The following is a 24,332-nucleotide window of genomic DNA, read 5'->3' on the forward strand; positions in this document are numbered from 1 at the left end:
TCGAAGAGCGTGAACCGCCCTTTTCCACCTTCTTCCATCTTCAAAAAGTTTGAAATCACCACGTTCTCCTCTTACCTTAATATGATTTAATATACATGGTCTGGCATTTTTCTTCTTTCGTAGCATTAATGACAAGATTTATGGGTCAATATTCACATTGTCATCATCGCTCGATGAGCTTTCAAGAATATACAGTCTTATATCCATTGTGTCGACCGTGTGCATACTCTTCAAAGATCGCGGTCAAATGAGCTTGCCATAAACTATAAATACCTGAGGTAACTTTTTTTTTTATGGAATAGGAGGACAAACGAGCGTACGGGTCACCTGTTGTTAAGTGATCACCGCCGCCCACAATCTCTTGCAACACCAGAGGAATCACAGGAGCGTTGCCGGCCATTAAGGAAGGTGTACGCGCTTTTTTTGAAGGTAACCCTGTCGTATCGTCCCGGAAACACCGCACAAGGAAGCTCATTCCACAGCTTTGTAGTACGAGGAAGAAAGCTCCTAGAAAACCGCACTGTGGAGGACCGCCACACATCCAGATGGTGGGGATGATATCCTAACTTGTGTGTAACTTGTTTGAAGCTCAAAATTTGTATTATCTAGCTACAGCGTAGCACGAATTGACGAAAACAAAAACACTCTAGAGTTTGACTTAAAAGTTGGATCGAGGAAATGCAATCATTGTCGCTCACACGTATTATTCAAGAATTGCCGACAGAACCACTTGATAACCCGATTTAATTCAGAATCTCTGAAGGACCGTAGGTACAACAAATCGTAGTCTTTACTGACACATTTAATACAAAACCAAAATACGACAACGTGAGAAGCTATTTCTCCTCCGTGGTCGATTTTGTACGATCCGAGTAACAAAAGGATTTTGTGGTTGTATGAAACTACAGTAAAAGTGAAACTTTTTTCACATTGTACACATTTAACTAAAAAACAAATAAAATAGCGTGGAGCACTGGCACAAAATAGTCTATACACTACACGGTCAGCTGCTGCGAAATATAGGCGCCGCCCGACCGTCACGCGACATTCAACACACAGACGAAAACGTTTGAGACGATGTAATAAAAGTTGCACTTTAAATAAGCAATTGCCATGATACGATCACGGGCCCTACTGTCAAGGGTTATGAGATACAGCCCGCGGACAGTGAAAAACGGACAAACAGCGGAGTCTTAGTGATAGGCAAGCTCGTTGGTGCAGAACCCTAAAAGCATAATTACTTCACACCAGATTAAAAACCAAACGACCATCACGCCTTTGAGGCGAGAACATATTTGTCAGCACAAAATATATGGTGCCCCGTTGATAAGTGAGAGATAAACGTAATGCATTACTGCGGCATATTGATTTATACCCAAAATATAGATCCCGATCAAGCGCCCTCTAATACATCATTGTTGTTCTGCATTCGTTCTATTGTCAGAACTAGGAACGTGCTTCTTATCTGTTCAGGCATAATTGTGTTCCCCTTTGTAACTCCACAATCCTTTGGAACACATTCAGTTCCCACATTTGATTTAGCGGCGTTACACTACGTTCTAACTTATGGAGTTCAGAAACATATGTATCTATATACTAGCTGACCCGGCAAACGTTGTTTTGCCATATAAAGTATAATTCACGCGATAGTTTTATATAGCCTGTACATCATTTTGTTCTATTGTCAATAGTTTTTGCAGCGCACGCAAAAATAGGTTTTCGATTTTACAGCTTGTGTTACAAAATAGCAATTTTATTACGGATCCCTAACTTTGAAAAAAAAAACATAGCCTATAGCCTTCCTCGATAAATGGACTACCCAACACTGAAAGAATCATTCAAATCGGACCAGTAGTACCAGAGATTAGCGCGTTCAAACAAACAAACAAACACTGCAGCTTTATAATATTAAGTATAGATATAAAAATGAATTGCTGTTTGTTAGTCTCGCTAAGACTCGAGAACAGCTGGTCCGATTTGGCTAATTTTGGTCTTGAATTATTTGTGGAAGTCCAGAGGTTTAAAAGGTGAATAAATAGGAAAATGCTGCAAAATTAAATAATAACAGCAAATTTGTTTTTCGACGCACGGTTTGACAGTTCTGCTGTGAAACAGTTTCATTACGACAGCAGGGTGCATATTTTACGAAGTAATTTTTGATGTTATGATATATTATTGACAAATTTATATTAAAACATTATTTTATTTATTATAAACAGAACAACGGCTGTCGGGTCAGCTAGTCTAACATATAAAATTCTCGTGTAATGGTGTTAAACATTGAACTCCTCCGAAACGGCTTGACCGATGCTCATTAAATTTTGAGTGCATATTGGGTAGGTCAGAGAATCGGACAACATTTTTCATCCCCCTAAATGTTAAGGGTGGTCCACACGAATTTTTTTGACATTTTTTTTTAATTTGTTCGATTATGAGTCAGCATTAAAAAATACACACAACTTTAAATTTTCACAGTTACTTTTGTATCGCGATTTTAATATCGGCAATACAACGTTTGCTGGGTCAACCACTGTTCAGGCATTATCTATAAATAAATTTCAATGTTTTATAAATAAATGGCTCTGTCGTGAATCCTATTACTCCACTGCTGAATATCTAAATGATCGGACAGCCTGGGACTAGATTGTGATTATTTTATAGCGACTGTACAATATTGTATATTTTTATTGAAAAGAGCGCAAAAAAAAGAATGCTGGGAGAGTTTCTTGCGCCGCTTCTTCTCTCTCAGAGCGCCATTTGTTTCCGAAGCGGTAGTAGTATCTAGTAGTATAAGAAATGACATCAAAAAGAATTCTAAAGGAATCAATTTTGAGAAAATAAATGCCTTTAATATATATAAAAACTAGCTGACCCGACTGAAATTGTTTTGTATATTTCAAATAAAAGTTTTTTTTTTATTATGAATTTGTCAATAACATTTCATAACATAAAGAATTATGTCGCAAAATATTTAATTTATTTATTTATTTAGATTCACCAGTGGTAATTACTATAATAAATTTATAATTATAATGCTAATTTACAAGGGTATTATTACAAAATGCATTACCTTTTAAGGTGAATACCGCATGCTAAATTATGTGCGAAATAGTTATATCGAATAAGTTATAAAACAACCATTCTATAACATAACAAAATCTACTAAACAAGTAAAGATAAACGTATTAAACAAATCACAAATATAAAAATAATTAAAAAAATCAAAAATATGCTCGCTCTTGTTATAATGCAATTGTTTCACAGCAGAACTGTAAAACCGTGCTTCAATAAATCATCTTATAGAAAATATATATTTTCAATACAATTATTAAAATAATAATGTGCATGGGTGATTGCCTTATCACGTTTGCCTTTTGTCTGTTTGCCCCTTTATATATATACTAGCTGACCCGGCAAACGTTGTTTTGCCATATAAAGTATAATTCACGCGATAGTTTTATAAGTAATAAAATATTGCCTATATTATAGCCTGTACATCATTTTGTTCTATTGTCAATAGTTTTTGCAGCGCACGCAAAAATAGGTTTTCGATTTTACACCTTGTGTTACAAAATAGCAATTTTATTACGGATCCCTAATTTTGAAAAAAAACATAGCCTATAGCCTTCCTCGATAAATGGACTAACCAACACTGAAAGAATCATTCAAATCGGACCAGTAGTACCAGAGATTAGCGCGTTCAAACAAACAAACAAACACTGCAGCTTTATAATATTAGTATAGATAAACGTATGTTATGTAATATATATTACTTATAAGCCCAAAACGTTTTCCGTAGGGTACTGATAGTTTTAAAAGGCATCCTATAAAACCTTTACGGCCTAACAAATAAAATTGGCATAAAGTTATTAGTAAGCATAAACAAAGAATATGTACGAATGGTTTGTTCGGACGTATAACGTTTCCCGCGTTTATTTGCAAGGCAGCTTGTCATTCGGAAAACTTCAGAATTATCATTGTATTGACAGTGTTGTCAACGATATTGTAAACATTTTGCATATTCTTTGATTATTATCAGTTATAACTTAATACCAAGTTTATTTGTAAAGCCGTTAATGTTGAATATTATAAGTGTTAAAATTAACTCAGGGCCGTTTAGATACTTCAAATCCTATGTCACGGCCGCGATGGAACTCTTTCTTCACCAATCTTTAATCCGTAATACATCAAATAGACGGAGAGGTGTAAAAATCAGTTGATTAAAGAAAATCTGATGTGATGCTTTCGACGACGTGTCCAATCATGTTCTCGAAGCAATCTTGATTGAGATTTATTATTCCACTAGCTTCTGCTTGGGAGTTACATACTTATCGCGCTCTCCCTACAACAAAAGTAAGGATTGTGTGTGGATTCAGTGATATTGGTAATAAACACAATCACATCCGCATTTTTAATATTAACGTCCATTTACTTTGTCTCTTAACATTTTCATTTTAACTTCCCGTGAGTGTGGCATTACTATCTTGTCATTTCTTATAGCTCAGATTACCAGTGGGAGGCTCCTTTGCACAGGATGCCGGCTAGATTATGGGTACCACAACGGCGCCTATTTCTGCCGTGAAGCAGTAATTTGTAAGCATTTCTGTGTTTCGGTCTGAAGGGCGCCGTAGCTAGTGAAATTACTGGGCAAATGAGACTTAACATCTTATGTCTCAAGGTGACGAGTCAAGTTTTTCAAGAATCCTGAGCGGCACTGCATTGTAATGGTCAGGGCGCATCAATTACCATCAACCGAACGTCCTGCTCGTCTCGTCCCTTATTTTCATAAAAAAAAAAGATTTGCTCAACTATTTGCCGCTTACGTGTAAACCATGCCTGCACTGTAGTATTTCTAGCTAAACTTTATATGAGAGACCTCTGTGATTGTAGCCGAGATGAAGGAAACGTTAACCATTTAACTTTCAGTTGTCCTTTAATGCATTCCTTATGTACAATTGAATACCTCCTGATGTTCATGTTTCCTACCCCTAGTAAAAAAAAATTGATTAAGTTGTAAATATTAGTAGGCACTTATGTTTTATAACTTAAATATGTATAGTATATATTAATTTATTTTATATGTATTTATAGTATATATATACCCTATTTATTTTTGTAGCGTTCTTAAAATTTGAATTATGATTTTTTTTACTAAAATAATAACAATCACAGAAGCGTTCATTATATCGTGATAAAAGTGTTATTTACGCTTAAAAGAATGGAATCTCGTCGAATTAGCACGTCGAATGGAGGGCGATATAGCCCTTAAATGCCAGCAGTTAATGAGATGACTGAAAGACAATTAATTTGCCACACCGTTGAACGTGATATTTCATTGAACATCGCTAGCAATCAATGTTAAAGATCTTTTTTAAAATACCTTTAAAATTTTATCTGTGATTTCTTTGTAAAAGTAAATTTGTAACCAAAATCTATGATCGATGCGGGGCTGGAACCCGCGACCTTTCGGTTTACGTCCGAGCGCTCTTCCAACTGAGCCAACCGTTCGAGTGATGCATGATTCCTACTACTTGGTATGTCTTGGTCAGGTTGTTGCTTCATCTACAGGATCTACTTTACAGTTGATAACCTACTCAGCCCCAATAATTGCTTATTAGGAAATTGACTTGAGATGTCGCCGTTTCAAAACTGAATATTTTTTTATTTTTAAAGTGATATCCGCTTATGGGATTAATCATACAAATACATACATATTTAATGTAACCAAAATTTATGAACAATGCGGGACTCGAACCTGCGACCGCGACTGCGATCTTTGGTTCCGTCTCAGCGCTCTTCCTATAAGTCACAGTACTTAAAGCGTTAAAAATTTAGATCATTTCATAAAAATGCAAGAGACATGTCCACCCAAACGGGAAAAAACGTGCTCCAAATATGACATACGCCACTCAGACAAAACAAACAACGTTAATTGGATCGAGTCGAAGATAACGCCCTGCAATTCAGAAATCGTGTCGAGACGTGAACGCATCGCCACTTGATTGTCCATTTCCCATTAGTTGTCATAAATTTAATTATCAACCCATAGGAAACCCACCCCTGAACTGTTCAATGAAGAGTGAAATTCCTGTGCATCGTTGCGATCGGTTTATGGGGTTGGTCGTGGAAGTGATTGACGAACAAGATGTTTATCGGACAACAATGCGTGTGGCTGCGCAGGACAGCGTGTAGTGTTTGAAATCGATGACTGAACTGAATAGACAAGGCAAGGAATTTGAAGGCATTAGTTTGGGTATTCTATTGTGCACTGAGTTTGTAATTCTGAGGTCAACATTTCTTGCTCCATTTATCTAAAGATATTAGGGTTTTTTTTGTGTTACGGTTTATAACAGTAAGAGAAGTTACTATGATGACTTCATTCGCAACAAATGATTGACAAAACCAGCCGGATATGTAAACGTCATAGATTTATAGGTAAACGTTACACTCGCCTAGTCATGTCTTATATGAAACAATATTATTAATCTGCTGAGGGCGGCTGATAACCAAGAGTCCGTTGCTTTGTGCCAGAAGATATGAGCCATACTACAACTACGAGTAATTAATCTGTTTGAAAATATTTTTTTCACTTATCATGCTCTGATATTGCTTATTTTTGCACGATATAGGCTGCACAAAATCGATTTTTGTGCAGAAGTGCACAAAAGTATCTACTCATAAATGTGTCTATATTAAGGCAAAGAAAATGAGCCATACAGCCAAACACAATAAAAAGTTCAGAGATAGAATTTGTTATTTTATAATATTTGCTTTAATTTATTTGCGTCATGTGTTTTTTAAGACATTAAAGATATTAAAATTTTAATTAAAATGCAGTAGGTTATTTAATTAATTAAAAAAATAGATACATTACAAAATTAATTTAATAGTAGTTTGTATAGGTCTGGAGCCCAAGCCTAATATCAATTTCGTAAGATTAAAAAAAAAGCGGCGGGAAACAGGTCTTGTTTTTTCGTGTGTTTATTAATTTTTTTTAAATTTGCTAAAATTGTTATACTACTGTTTTATTTCCTCGCAATCGAAATGAAAAGCAGAGTTTATAACTCGTCCACAAAACCAGTTTATCCTCGACATCCTCGGATAAAAAATGGTTCGTTTTGTGCACTCGTTGTAATATCTACTATTACAATAATTAGTATAAAGAACTTAAAAAACTAAAACAATCAGCCTTTCACACAGTTTCCACTTTTCACAGTTTCCCAGTCGGGAAGGCAGTATTATTTCAACGGTAGGTACTTCCAGAGTATTTACTATTCTAGAAGGCGGTTTTTTTCAAGCTCTAATATTATTGTTCTTGCAGAAGAGGACGACACAAACGACAGGACAGACATGGTACTGTTGGCTTACTTACATTAACTTTCGGATCTTTTAATTTGCTCAGATCCTTGTGAATCAGACACAAATTTTGTATTCAATTAAGAATCTTGGGCGGCACTGGACTGTAATGGGTGTAATCTTATCAACAGATGAAGCTATTGCTCGTCTCTTTTATTCTATTAAAACTCTGAACTCAACTAACCGTCGACAAGAACAATGGAAGATAAATGACCTTTGCATAGCAGCGGGTCGAATTAGAACTAAAATAAATTATCAAGTTTTAAAAGTAAATTGCATAAGGTATAGATAAATAAATAAGGAATAGCAATTGAAATAACGGAATAAGCGGGATCAAATATCAGAACTGAAGTCCTCACAATCTCCCAAACATGTCACCACTACCACAGTAGTACGACTTATCCAATTAGTCCCCCAGAAGTCAACATCCATTACATACAGCTCCACAATTACCGGCTAATCGGCTGTGAAACGCACTATCGTTTGACGTATACTGATTTCGATTGGGGTGCGCAAGTAAATTTGACAAAGTAACCACGTAGGCGAATGTGTCTGACGGTTAAGTGATGCATATAAGTTACTGTCGGATAATCGGGGCTTGGTGTAACACTGGGATTATTGCCCGAGTAACTTTCAAATTATTTGATGGCTGCTGCCTGCGCTGTCGTCCGAGTGGACGATATAGATACTATAGCAGAAATACTATACCTGCAATTATGCAAATAAAAATTACATGGATGCATCGTCTCATATGGCATCTGGTATGTCCATTGTTTGCAAAGGCTAGTCTAAGAGTTACCAATAATATTTTGACCTTTCATGTCCAACTCGTTTCGGCAACATTTAAAATTTCATCCTCCCATGTTTTTCTTTGCGAGAATACCACACTAATATCTTTGGATTTACTTGACTATCACAATCTCGCACAAATCTAGTCCACAACCTCAGTATCAGTTCGACCATTAAACCCCGACCGCGTGCAATGAAGAGCTTCTCAAACTGTCGGATCCGCAATCCCCTATTACATATTGCCATTTAGGAGCTATCCAATGACAAACACATACAAAACAACCATAATATACGAGTACACAATGCTAATGGTGTGATTTTTAAGAACAAATTAAAACGTTATGATTATTAAATCAATAAATTGAATATTTAAAAAACAAACGGAACAGTAATTGAATCATGCTTGGCCGGGCATACCCTCATGACACCTCTTCTACCAAACAAGACGCAACATAAAATCGAAAACAAATTATAACATTAAATCACCAGACAATGAGACTCGTAAACATTGGCCGTTTTTTACCAAGAATGTCCGGTGACCTTTAATCGACGCGTGTGGTCCTTTCTCTGAACTACCCTCATTTGATCTCAATTTCGTATAGATTGTTATAGTTATTAGCTGCTCACCACGACATCATGTTATGCGCGTGAACGCTGGTGGATCCACTATTCCTGCATTTAGCATGATAATTTTGTAAGCATTGGTTTATATTATCTGTGTAGAGTATGTGATACAATGCTCAGTGTTTACCATTGGTAATACTGCATCTGGAATCTATAATTAACGATCCTATTAACTAGCATCAGTAAAGCTGATCCAGCTTATTATTCATTGTAAAATTAAATGATGAAGCGTCATGATGGCCAAATTTGATACTATTAGTAAGCACTTAAAACCGCATTTTGCAATTCGCTGTTTCTGAAAAAGGTCGATTGAAAAATAGTTCAGAGATGTCGACATCCCAATAAATCCATTAACGATAATTTTAGAGTAAGACCACTTACAAAAATTATAGTCCCTAGAACAATGTTATATCCTTCGATAAACATCAGATTTATAGGATTTTTATAGATTTTTATACTCAATTTTACAATAAAATACCAGAAAGTATACTAAGACTCACTGAGCACAAATTCAAGGAATACAATAAAGCTTCTTTGACAAAAAATGCTTACTATAGTATAGTGCATAGTTTCTCAACCTTATTTTGCTCACAGCCCACTTTGAGAATATGTTTTTTTCTAGAGTATTTTCGTATATTTTTTTTGCCTTTTTAGACTATATTTTTTAATCTACCCACGCCCCATCTGCGCCATCTCAATGCCCCCTAATTTTCTCCGGGTCTTCTACTTCCCCCCCGAAAGTCTCAAACACCCATAAGGGGGCGTTATCGCCCACGTTGAGAACCTATGGACTATAGTGGAATATATAGAGGATAATAATGTATGGTTATTGCCATCATCACAGTCAATTGTATAATATTATATTCAATAAGCTATGGTGTAATATGATTTAAAAGATGGGCTGGGAGTTATCAATTCTTCTCCCCATGACATAGTCCCTTTAAGAACTGATGTAGCTTTATGATGTTTACAAAGTGTTGTTGCAATATGTTATGTTATTGTCACTCCCTATGGTAAATATCCATAGTTTCCCTGCGAGATCTTATCAGAAATGAAGAAAGCCGCAGAAGAACCAAAGCCATCGACATAGACAAAATGATTGCGAAACTGAAGTGGCAGTAGCTATATATCTAATATATAAAATTCTCATGTCGCGGTGTTTGTAGTTAAACTCCTTCGAAACGGCTTGACCGATTCTCATGAAATTTTGAGTGAATATAGGGTAGGACTGTGAATCGGACAACATCTATTTTTCATCCCCCTAAATGTTAAAGATGGTCCACAAAAAATTTTCTTTTAATTTTGTTGACATTATTTTTTTTTTGTTTGATTATGAGTCAATATTAAAAAATACATCTAACTTCAAATTTTCACCCATCGATCAACAATAATAATATCGGCAATACAACGTTTGCTGGGTCAGCTAGTATATATATATATATATATATATATTAATTTCTGAAGTGACAGTGGGCAGGGCACATCGTTCGACGGACATATGTCCAGTGGGGCAAAAAGTCCTCCAATGGCGACCAGTCGTCGTGGAGATCTTTGCCCAGCAGTGGACGTCTTTCGGCTGATGATGATGATGATAAACATATATAACAATTTCTATTTATTCTAGTATCGTCTAAAATCCACGATCACCTACCAACAAGTAAACCCGAAGCTCGCCAGTGATAGCCGACATAAGCAAACAATGATAATATGAGTTTACATTACCGAGCAATAAGTTGCCGTGTGTGAACACCACTGGCACTTGGCAGTACCGTTGCAGGCGAGCGATTGATTTAGTTTTAAACGTGAGAGAGATGCTATCTCGATCGAGTGTTTTGTTACCGACTACGACTCGATTGTTGTTCGTTGGTTTTTTCTTTTGACAACACGAGGGTGGGTTCACATGGGATGTGTGAGTTCTTGATGAAATAACATGACGCTCTCTCAATACACTTAAAATTGTACATAGTATTTTCTTTGATTAACGCGAGTGTTACACATTTAAATAAAACACTTTTAAAACATTAAAACGCTTGTAATTCTAACTGTTTTTACATTAGATTTTTGCGTATAAGTTACATTTTTATTTTCGTTAACCCGAAGTTTCAAGACCTTTCCAGATCTCGTTTTCAGGCGGACTGCAGATGATTTTCATTTAATAGTGTTTATTCTAAAAATTGTAATCTTTTTATCCGACTGCGTCAGAAGGAGGGTTATTTTTTTGAGGGTATGATTATATGTGAATTGTTTGGCACGCTCTGCAGCCTGACTCTATGGATTTAAGGTTCAAAGGTTATAAATTTTTAGTCAGAACATAAACGGCCTTACAAATAAAATTGGCATAAAGTTATAACTAATCATAAACCAAGAAAATGCAAAATGTTTACAAAATATAGGCATTTTGCTTACGATTGGTTTATTCCGACGTATAACGTTTCCTGCGTTTATTTGCAAGGCAGCTTGTCATTCGGAAAACCTTAGAATTATCATTGTATTGACAGTGTTGTAAATGATATTGTAAACATTTTGCATATTCTTTGTTTATGCTTAGTTATAACTTTATGCCATTTTTATTTGTAAGGCCGAAGCATTTTAACTCAGTCATTGAATAATAAACCTAAAAAACCATTCTCATTTTCAAATTACACAGAAACGCAGTCGTTTTTTTTATTTATTTTCCAATTCGATAAATATAGTTTAAAGCCTCGCGCGTTAGAATAGGGACATCACTTTATCATATCAAAGCCTTCGTGACGTCAGTAAACCTCGTCAGTTTGGAAACTGTGTACCTACTTATGATTGAGGATTCTTGAAGTGAATGCTTGGACCTGACGTCACCATAATGGCGGCCATTCCCCATCCTATAGCGCATTTATATACAGGGAAAGAAGGACTCCGCGCCGTGATATTAGCAAGTGAAGCACCTTTATGCTAGTGTGTGTGCGGTTACGGGGTATACCAGTTACACCATTTTTTCTCCCTTAAATAATCATATATGGCCACAAATACTTTTATAGTATTGCTTTTATACTTTTTCACAACACACGACGGCATTTTTAAAATATTTTATTGCACCGCAAACTGATCTATCACAGACGATGGCCAATCTCATTATGGCGGCCGATCGGCTTGTATTAGTGTAAGTGTATGCGTGGGGCTATGTATTTACACGTTTACCGGCTTGTTTTGGTGCCTCACTGTTACTATTAGGGACACGGAGTCCCTATTGTTTTACTCGTCCGTGTTTATATATACAATTTTTTTATTTATAATTAATTTATACTTGCAAGCCATCTGTTCCGAATTTATCGCAGATTTCCAAACTGCTGTTTGACTTGATTTCTACCGCTGAATTCCACCATCGTTACGTACACCACAAACTTAAGTATTAATGAGATGTATGGCGCGCTCCTCCACACTGCGATTCTGAAGAAACTTTCTAACAAAAATACCGTGCCTGTATCTATCTAGTCATAACATTTATAACCTACATGTTACCTTGGCCTCTTGTTAATATAGATATATTGTTTGTTGTTATTTCAGCTTTTTATTTTTTGTGCTTTGTGCTCATAGAGAATTAATAGTTTGTACACCTTCGTGTGACAGGACTGTGCGTTAGTAGCGCTCTCCGGGTTTCCACGGAAGACCAGCGTTGTGGATTCTTTCGAAACCACAACTATGCTGAGTTGGGGGCCCATTGGCGTCATTAGATCATAATTAGATTAGTATAACTTTAAGTCTTTTCTTTCTTTCTATCTTTCAGCTACAGCAAGTGGGTTGTATAATATCTAGGGATTCTGTGTGAGAAATACCGATCTTTAACACTGAAAAGTTTAAGGAAATAGAATAATTGATTTTAATAAATGTCTAACGGCCGTTCCCAATACTCAGTCTATATCTTACTTGAGATAAATCTTAACTATCGTTGACTTTTCGGTTCCAATAAATTTATCGACGGTAACTCACCTTATCCTTGCACGCTGTCTGTCAATGGAACGATGTACAGCTTACCAGCGATATAGAGTTTGTATGGAAATTACAATTCACGCGTCGCAATATAAGCAGCAGCTTCAGATTATTGACAGCTAATTACTGACAGTAGAAGGTAGTAATTTATCTCTATCTGCAGATAGTATCATCATCGTAAAATCTTGCCAATCTTTAACAGTTTGTTGGGAAAACATAAGTAGTAAATCGTGACTTTACGTTGTAAAAAAGTGTAAAACAGCGATCGAAGCTCGTGTAACATAAAGTAGAACAAGTTGTTACATTGTTTGTGGTGCTACATTGGTTTGTAACAACACCGCTGACAAACTGACAACCACATGAACCCTATTTATAGATACACTTTCGTTTTTCTGTTGTTATTGTGAACTGCGATTGTGGCGGATTAGTTTCAATAAGGAATGCAAAGAGATTTATGTACCATCGATAAAATTGATTCGTGACTCACTTGACTGATGAATCTTTTGAAATCATATTACCAGTGGCAGGCTTCTAGATTATGGGTAGGTACCACATCAGCGCCTATTTCTGCCGTGAAACAGAAATGTGTTTACATTACTGTGTTTCGGTCTTCAGGGCGCCGTAGCTAGTGAAACTACTGGACAATTGAGACTTTACATCTTATGTCTCAAGATGACGAGCGCAATAATTGTAGTGCCGCTCAGAATTTTTGGGCATTTCAAGAATCCTGCTGCATTGTAATGGGCAGGGCGTAACAATTACCATCAGCTGAACGTCCTCTCGTCTTATCCCGTAATTAAATAAAAAAAATATAAACAGGTTTATATTTGCACAAAAAGAATGTATGATATAGTTACGTAAGAAATGTATAGGTACCGCCTGCCGCAAACTATTTTGATGGGGAAAATTACTAGTAAAAAGAAGGTTCCTGGTAAGAAAAAGAAAGAGTCTTAGCTCTGAAACATAAGGGGGTTGACTGGCATCAAGGGAGTCCAAGAACTTTTCCGCCTAGCCATGGACAAGGAGAACTTTAAACACTGACAGCTGATCACCAGAGACACGTGAAGAACAAGATGTACTGTCGAAAGGACATAGAGCGGTCATTGGAAAATTTCTAATATAATAACTTTATTTTATAATAAACATACAGTTTCTTCTTAAAATATTAGAAAGTCCTGTAAAACTGTTTACACAGTTTGTCTACAGGATCGAGCGAGTCTCATAAAATAAATTATAAAGCGTATTTTACAAACTATTAAGCAGATATGGTATTCTTTTCTTAAAAATTCTATCGCCAAAGTAATTGTTTACTTTAGGTACTTCAAGTTTGCCTGATGTCATCGAACGGGTGCCATGATTATGACTAATTCAGTTAAATATCAATCTATGAAGGCGCTAGCTAGATTACAATCGCTATCATGTCTTAGATTAAGAAATGGTCTCCGCTGCGCTCCAACTAGATACCGCAGGTGTAGCCGCAAAGTGCGGCAACTAAAACTACGCCCAAGTGGGCGTACTAGAGCCCCGACCAATGTGTGACATTGACGTGCGACATGTTCTGTTAAACTTTGCTAACAATTTTAACTAAAATGTCGGGTTGCGTTCGTTGTAAAAATAAAGCTACAAGAAATAAGAAAGACACTGGGGTCACATATCGTCAGTAATAATTTTGTATTTAAAAAAAAAATATTGAAACTCTCCATACACTTGGTATTAGTAAAATGCTTGTGTATCGGGCTATTAATAGGTACAATGAGACCTGCTCTGTTTGATTGACAGATAATGATCTGGCCGTCCACGTAGTGTTTATACGAAAAAGGTGGTCAAAGCAGAAACGGAAAGAATTAGAATAAATCCTGTCCGAAAGCAAAAGATTTTATCTCGGGAGATGAAGATAGCACCTAGAACTATGTCACGTATTTTAAAAGATGACTTAGGACTTGCAGCCTATAAGAGACGTACTGGTCATTTCTTAACTGATAATTCAAAAAAGAATAGTGTGGTAAAATCGAAACAACTACTGAAGCGGTATGCAAAGGGAGCACAAAAAATTTTGTTGACGGATGAGAATTTTTTTACAATTGAGCAAAATTTTATCTAACAAAATTACCGTTTTTATGCTCAAAGCTCTAAGGGAGCTTCCTAATTCGTCGACAGAGTGCTACGTGGGCACTATCCGACTTCAGTGATGGTTTGGTGGGGTATTAGCTTTGCGAAGAAGGTATCAAAACATCGGCACAAGTGTATTAAGATACCATTCTTAAGAAGGTAGTGAAGCCCCTTAAAAACACCATGTTCAACAACCAAGAATGGTCCTTCCAGCAAGACTCGGCGCCGGGTTATTAAGCTCGGTCTACGCAGACTTGGTTAGAAACGAACGTTTCGGACTTCATCAGAGCTGAAGACTGGGCGTCGTCTAGTCCCGATCTTAATCCGCTGCATTACGATTTGTTCGACTGACGGTCAGTTTTAGAGAGTACGGCTTGCTCTTAACGCCATGATAATTAGATTTCCCTAAAATTATTATTATTATTTTCCCATGGAAATAGTGCGTGCTTCTATAACTGGCCTTAACGTTTAAAGGACTGTAATGCAGCCAATGGAGACCACTTCGAATAATCTCTTTATATATTTATGGATTAAATTATGACACTATTAAAGTAATAAATGTTATATGCAATAGAATTTTTCTTTGTTTCAGTATTTACGGCAAGACTACTTAAACAAATCTTTTTCTGTATTTAATAATAGATTGGATAACTCGTGAGGTGATGTTGTGACGTCGCTAAATAAAAATGTTAGCAGCGCGCAAAATTTTTTTTTCTACGACCTGCGGATAGCAGACCAAAAGATCGATTTCATGGAAGTACCTCTTATGACCCTTCGGTGCGTTATGAATCAGTCTCGAGTCTGGCCATGAATACAATTCACTTGAGTGACACATAAATCTAATACGCACAAGATAGACCACCGCTATCATTGGATTGACGTCCTGCTCCTCACTAAGGGCAGGGCATTGGTAAAACCACAACCAATTCGGCAAATCCCTAATTGTCTATGAGCCTATGATATAAATAATTCATATCGATAGTCTAGCCTATTCTCGGACTATTGAACCTTTCGGAGACGGTATCTGTGAAATAGACCATGGAATTGGAGCAATGGCTGGTCAAGTGTCAGCTTCGTGTGACGGGCGATTTTATGGTCAATGCTGTCATAGCGAACTCTGCTTTAATTGGTAGAATGTTTTATGCCTGTATATTATTTTTCAATTATTAAAATTTTTATTTTATAACTTTATTTATTAACAGTATGTGTATGGTGATAGGATTTGACTAATTTGTTTATTTTTGCTAAATTTATCCAAACGCACAAAACATTTTTGTTCCCTTGTATACATTACAATATAAAAACACTAGTTTAACCCTGCCACGCTGCACAGTGGCTGGCCTGTATATAGATCTTGTGTATAGATTTAAAAAAAAAAACATTTTTAACAGACGAACATTACATTTTTAGATAGTCTAGCCATAAGTTGTTATGTCGAATAAAAGAATGAATGAATTATTTTCCAAATGTGAACCTATTATGGCCATAAATCTATGGATTTACGCACTGTTTACATGGGTAAATAGCGTGTTAGTCACTGCTTGTTTAGATCAGTTCATGCATTCTATGTGGTTCAAATCTGGGCTAGACGAGGGCAAGCCTTATTAAGTCCGGAACATTGACTTCCAGCCAAGCTTGGGTTGTTCGAGCCTTGTAACAGGTGCACAGTCTGTAAGGGATTTAATAACATGATACGAGACAGTGTCTTGATACTTGATTTTAGCGTTTCCTTTTGGTTATATACTCCGAGAGCCTAGAACGAAGTGATACATCGTTCAGAAGTGTGAATCATCTGGCATGCGTTTGAATTTCCTTCCTTATATGGTGTGATTTGTTCGAATACTATTTCGTTGAATAATATGATGATATAGATATATATATACTATGGACTAGTCCTTCCACATTACAACCAAACATACTTCGTATTATTGTGTTTCAGTTTGGAGGGTGTCGTTGATAGTGAATTTACTGGGCTAAACAGTCCTAACATCTTATGTTTCAATGGCTACAATCAAGAATCCTGAACGGTCCTGCATTGTAATGGGTCAAAAGCACCATTAAGTGAACGTCTTGCTCGTCTAGTCACTTTTTCTCATAAAAAAGTTCCAAATCGAGACGAAAAGTACACAAACATTCACAAAACCTATAAAATACAAGCATATAGACAACATATATTTTTGTAACTGATTTTGATTGGTAAGTCGTAAACAGTCAGCCACGGGTGGATTTAGTTCCTGAGTATTTTTATAATAGTTGAATTTGAACAATTGAAATCAAAATTGGTCACGCACCATCGGGCTGTCAGGTCATCTATACTAGTATATTCAGTCTGTGCTCAAAAACTGTTGCTTCTTGAACTTCTTGATAAACAAAAAAAACAATATGTTCTACAACAATCTCCGCTCTTTTTCTATGGACAAACCGTTGAACGCTATCGATCAGTTCCCGGGCACAACACTTATAGTCTACCTTTAGGTATGTTTGTAACAAGGAAGTAGATCCAATATACTTGATAGGAAAAAAATGCCCGCGCCCATTTAATAAACTCATCATTATATATATTTAAACTTTATCATGTGATGCGTACGCCTGTATAATATACATTGGTACCCTATTCCTTAAAAATTATATTGATTTCAGTAATAAGAACATTATTAACTGCTTTTCAAGTATCGATAATATATCGCATAGCATTGTACATCACTATTAGCTGAAGCGATAAAGATTTGCAAGACGAATGGCGACACACAGACGCATGCGCTGATTCATACTGTTAAGGGGAATGACAAGCTTATATACGACGATACAAAAAATCGAAAAATAAAAAAACGGATAAATGCTAGTTTGAAAACTATATGTCGTAAAGAAAAAGTAATAAGTAAACAGTATAATGTACACCACTGTGTTAGACCGCTGAACTGACGGGTTTGAAAAATTAGAATCTACTGCGAGGTCTTGAAAGTTATATTTAAATAATCCCCGAATTTACGTGATTGGTCAAAAATGGAAATAACAAACACGTTTTATTTTCCACGAAAAGTATATTATAATGAGTTTTACATTAATTACTTGAGAGATGATTGATTCTCAATACAACCTTTCACCTTCTGAAATAAAACAAAACCTTCTAAATAGCCGTATTTAAAGTTTGTTCCCGTCCGTTGATGGCTGATATAAAAATAAAAATGTAGAATATACCCCTTTAATGATTTAATCCTCCAATCTTGATAAACATCGTTTATCGATAGTCGCTATCACAACACTACAGCTGTAATCGATACTTTGCTTATATTTTTAGTTTTAAATAAATTTCATTGCAAGGATGAGTTCAACAAAAAGGTTCAAAAATATTTCATTTGAAAAGCTGGCCAGCTAGTTGCAGTTTTTATATCAATATAAATAAACTACCTACAGTAAAATTGATTACAAAACTAAAACTTTTGAGTTTAGACCATTAAAGATGATTATTTCTAAAGCTAATGAAATCATCTTACATAATTTCAAACTAGGGCTGCTATACATATAAACTATGAGAGACTAGCTGACCCGGCAAACGTTGTTTTGCCATATAAAGTATAATTCACGCGATAGTTTTATAAATAATAGCCTATGTGTTATTCTGGTGTGTAAGCTATATTATTGTAAAGTTTCATCAAAATCCATTCAGTAGTTTTTGCGTTAAAGAAGTTCAAACATACATCCAGACATACAAACTTTCACATTTATAATATTAATAGGATTATCTAAAAACAAGTAAAAACCTACATGTGGCTGAAACTATATGATAGGGTATCAAATACTTAAATTCATCAAATCAAAATATTGGCGCCAAAAAAAGAAATTATCAAAATGCTCGCAACGCTCTATCAAAAACACAACTCGTCACAGATAACGTCACTCATATTTTAATCGAGTGTAAGCAGCGATAATATTAATCGATACAACAACGATAATTGCACCAATTGATCCAATGCAAGGCAATTATGGAAATATCGGTGACAGAATAATTGATATTTATTCGTTTTCAATTATGATGTATGGATGTAAAAACAAGTAAACATGATAATGGCGGCATCAAAGATATAGCGATTCGGTTTCCTTGTAACAGTATGGGCAGCAAAATATTAGAACCTATCTTTCAGTAAATTCTTACTCATCTTGGCCAAAATAATTATTTGAAATGATCGCGCTCTCAAAAAAAAACAAAATAAAATAATCAGTACACAAAAATTATTTCGGCTTAAGACTACTGTTTTAAAACAGTTCCATTTTCAAAGTTCGTAATGTATTTATATAATTATAAGTACCCTGACCGAAATTAAAAAAATATTAATATTTTGTTTGTATATAATAAACGCGGCAGTAAATACCAATCATTCATTTTCGACTTCCTTCATTGTTAAATATTTTTAAAATGTTTATTTTACAAAACTATTTACAATACAGTCTAATATCTCGTAAGATACTGCGTACGTAATTGACTTGTTTTTTTTTTTTCACTATCATTCATCAATTAGCTTTGGGCATCGAAAAAAGTTTTGAACACTTAAAAGATCCACCACACAATCCCACCAGATAACATTCAGTGACGAAAAAAAAATCGAAAGTAATCACTTCCATACATTCACGCGGGGGACAACTTAACACGTGTTAAAAAATAATACAAAAATCTAAAAGCTCCCGATTGGTTTCTCACCGAAATCGAGTTGAAATTAATCGATTCCCATTAGTCTCGTGTCTGTGGATTTTATCTTTGACCGCGATATCCACGCGGGTGGGAGTCTATTAATGCGATAAAAGAAAAAAAAAATGTCTCAGGTTTAAAAAACGAAAGTGAATTGAATAATTACGCCAGTTATTTTATGAGGTTCACGTCATTAATAATGAAATGGATTATGGGACGTTTTCGGCCGCTTGAGTAATATCACTACAATTTTCTATATTAAATTTAGTATAAAGGTATAATTATCACTAAGCAACATGGGCAATAGTCAGAGTTAAATAAACTTTATTAAATTAAGCGCTTTTTGCCAGCATAAGTAAACATTTCTTTTTAGTTCAGTTCGTGAGAAAAATATACAAGAAACTCAACGGCCACTCTTTTCAATCAAATAGACTATTTTACAATGGCTGTAATATACAAAACAAATTAGTTTGTAAGGTGCTGCATCTCATACGAAGTAGTAAAGTTTAAACTGTATAAATATAAATTATCTCATTGGATACATCAACCTTTTGAGCTTGAATTCATTGTGCATGGATGTTTCGTGAACATGATGATAGTTATATATATTAAAGCAATAATTAGAGACAAATTGAAACTTTTCTGTTAATAAACAGCAAGGCGTTTTATTATTCTTATCCTATCAGTACCAACAAAGTCGGGGCGAGTGAATAGGTGTCATATAAAGTAATACAGTGCTTAAAGGAGTTTTTCGTAGGATTTTTAGATAAAAGCTAATTCTAGTTATGATTATTGTAATTTTTGGAGTCGGTGTCATCTAAGATAGGTTTGTTACTACATACATAGTTATAGGTGAGATGTGCTTGAGTTGTGAGGAGGCGAGAAGCGAGAGCGAGTTGCGGCGGAAGGACACCGATTCCAAAAATGACAATAATCGTAAATAGAATTAGATTAATTAATTAGATTGTATAAAAATACGCAATTTTTTATACTTTTTAGTGCATTTATTATATCTATTGTTTTGAAATAGTGTTTTTGAAGTCGGTTGTTTTTTGTTAAAAATTTTTTTTAGGGTTGCTTACAATAAGGGTATACTAATACTAATACCAACCTAATTATACGGCTCTTTTTATGGAAGGCGAAGATCAATACGGACCAAATTCTCTTTAAATCCCAGAGGAATCACAGGAGCGTTGTTGTGTTTCCTCTGAGGAATAGAAGATTGACCATACCAACCAAATCTTCAAAAACGACCATAGAATATCCTATGTATATTATCGACAAATAAGTCAAGCTCTTTAAATCTTTCTTTGTCCTTGCTGGGAGAGAAACCGCCACGTTTGTCCCTCGTACCAGGGACTAAAAGCGAGCTTTTCATCCAGGTGGGGAAAAAATCGTATACGCACAACGAGAGACAAATAGGACATGGCCACCCGCGATTGTCTATATTCCGAGGGTGAATGGCCTACTTTTCTACCTAGGTGTGTAATCTTATATCTTTAAACGAGCAATTCTTATATATATATATATATATATATAATCTGAATCTCGGAAACGGCTCCAACGATTTTCATAAAATTAAGTATGCAGGGGATTTCGGGGGTGATAAATCGATCTAGTTAGGTTTCAATTTAAAAAAAATTGTTTTATCCATGTTTGAATGAGAAACAGCTACAATAACATTAGAATACAAAGGTAAATTTCGCCACTATATACAAGACTATTATAGCTCAGATGGGACATTGGGTGATCCGGAAAGCAGAAGACCCCGGTTCGAATCCAGATGTCCTATTAGTTTTTTTTTGTTCAAGTTTTGTACATTCTTAAAAATCCGAGCAAGGCTCGGTCGTCCGGATATTATACTATTATACAGGGTGGCCGAGAAGTTGACGTCCAAAGCTAAAATTTGAAAGCCTCGTGGTGATGAGTATCCGAATCACCCCTATGTATGTTCTACGATTTTGCGTAGTTTAGGAGATAATATTTTTTCTCCTTTTATCCGCTTTTTTCACCTAATTGTGGTTTAGGACGTTTTTCTTATTTTTATGAACACTTTTAGTTAATTTTATTGTTAACTACAGTTGCAATAACCACATTAGAAACTATAATAGTTTAGACAGTACGGAACTAGTTTAGAATTGAGGCGTAAATTCAAGATAGCTGCTCCAGCTAAATTCATGAAAATGTTCAAGGTATCAAAAATAAATTAAAATGGGGAGCCTATGGCTTCTAACTATTTTTAAAAACTTCCCAGAACATTAGCCAATAAAGTGAGCCAAATTCAAATTTTACTTACTCGGCCACCCAGTATACATACATATTTAGTATAACTCGTCACTTACTATCCAAGTAGTTTACAATAACTATTTGTTACCACCACTATTATATTTTAGTACCACTATTGGGATGTGGGTTCTGTTAAACGAGAATGATCAAGGTGGTTTTTAAAAAGGATTTTATTTACACAAATAAATAAATACATTTCAATAGTATATAGTAAAAGTGGAAATTGTAAAACTAGAATTTGTCTAGTAGGAATTGGCGCATGAGTACCGAAAACTATTCCACCTCAATTTTTTATGTGATCCTCTTCAAATTGTCCTACTGATGACAATAAATGCATGTTGCTATGGGGCAACCCCGTGCCATACTGTTTAAACTATTGCGAGAAATTGTTATTTTAAAACCAGACAATTATTTTTATATTCTTTATTAAAATACAAATAAAAAGGTCCTATGAATTTTCACGATATTTAATATGAATTTTTAAAGGTTAGGAAATATATTTAAAAAAAAACTATAAATAATATAATTTTTTAATATTTTATACAATAGTTAATGATCTTCTTAATAGAGATTTTAAAAAAATACATTGTTTATGCGCTCACAAGTATGCGTCGCATATCTTAAGAAATAACAAACAATGAATTCAAGCTCTAAAGGTTGATGCATCTAATATACGATAATTTATATCTATACAGTTGATACTTAATTACTTTTAATGAAATAGTTTATATTATTTAAACACAACTCATATATTGGATGCAGCACCATACAAACTAGTTTGTTATGTTCATTAAAGCCATTGTAAAATACTCTATTTGATTGAAAATGAGTTGCTGTTGAGATTCTTGTATGTTCTTCTCACAAGCTCATCTTTTTACGAACATAAGGTAAGCCGACGATTGCCGATTCAAAAGAGCTTAGTATAAGCCTAATTGAATAAAGTTTATTTGACTTTGACTTTAAATAAAATTATTAACTTTACCATGATTGTTGAAGAGAGCAATGATATTAATTGTTTTTTACAAATGTTTTTCTGGAATCAATTTTACAAAATGTATTTAAGCATGAATCGAAAAATTTCATTAAAATTACTTCTTTATCAGTTTATATTACTTTTTTTGTCCTTGGTCCGGTCCGTAAACAATATGGCATGGGCTTGCCCCATGAAAATTTCAACTGCATCACGGTGATGTCTGGCATTATACAGCCTCTTACAGCCACTTTATGAAATCTATAACCAGCTGCTGTTATCCCGAACCGATACGAATTAGGGACCTTCAAGAACAGATCATACTACCACCTTAAAGACCGGTGATATATCTCTTGACCCCTGGTGTTCAGATATCCATGGGTGGTTGCCTCAACACCACTCATTGCATGACCCTTTATAATTTTTAAAAAAAATATTATTTATGTAGAATCTTTGTACCTGATAATTATTGTTCGAGACAATCATATATTGTTCGTGAGTCTTTCTCCACTCTTCTCAAAGCCAACCCCGGTTATGATAATATATTTGCGGATGAATGTTAGACGATTTTAACAGTGTTAGTGAAAAGGATGTATGAACAGTAGTTGGATAAATTAATTAATAAATTCCATGAACCATATGAATTGATAATGATGATGTAAGGGTCTTTCCTATTGAAGATTTGTCTAGTCAAACTTTTATATAATATTATAATATCAAACAGATCCCTGGCCCAGAATTCCACTTTCACACCATATGCTGCAGTCACATAATTCTTACCATCTAGATAATAAGTGGAGTTGTTATGGAGAAAGTTGTTCGAAGGAACTTTCTTCACTATACTACCAAAGTACCTTTCAATAAACCTCTGCAACCATTTAAAAGGCAGGAAATGCATCATCATCATATGAGATATCAATTTCTAGTGATCAACAAAAAACTTCTATATTAATAATCTATACTAATATTATAAAGGTGCAGTGTTTGTTTGTTTGTTTGAACGCGCTAATCTCTGGTACTACTGGTCCGATTTGAATGATTCTTTCAGTGTTGGGTAGTCCATTTATCGAGGAAGGCTATAGGCTATGTTTTTTTTTTCAAAATTAGGGATCCATAATAAAATTGTTATTTTGTAACACAAGGTGTAAAATCGAAAACCTATTGTTGTGTGCGCTGCAAAAACTATTGACAATAGAACAAAATGATGTACAGGCTATAATATAGGCAATATTTTATTACTTATAAAACTATCGCATGAATTATACTTTATATGGCAAAACAACGTTTGCCGGGTCAGTTAGTAATTAATAAGTCCTGGAAGGTGTGGTGTTGTATTAAGTTCACTAGATCAGCAGTTAAAATCCAAATTCTAAACTATATACCCCAAATAAATCATGTAAAACATTCTTAAAGAACATCATTTGTCTTTTATCATTCTTTGAATATTCTCTCAAAAGAGTATGGGCAGCATAGATCAATTAGGTACCTCATCACATAGTTTAGCTATTTGCGGATCAAGGTTAATCTTTAGTCCTTTTTTAATAAAATAAA

General features: G+C 34.9%; 1 protein-coding gene across 3 annotated transcripts in view; it reads right to left on the reverse strand.

Moving 5' to 3' along the window:
* The window catches only part of LOC126975620 (calcium uptake protein 3, mitochondrial), a 105,463-nt gene that overhangs the window by 80,418 nt on the left and 713 nt on the right, over positions 1–24,332 (reverse strand). The gene's annotated exons all lie outside the window — the stretch shown is intronic.

This window comes from Leptidea sinapis, chromosome 36 (genome assembly GCF_905404315.1).
Source record: "Leptidea sinapis chromosome 36, ilLepSina1.1, whole genome shotgun sequence".
Taxonomy (NCBI): Eukaryota; Metazoa; Arthropoda; class Insecta; order Lepidoptera; family Pieridae; genus Leptidea; species Leptidea sinapis.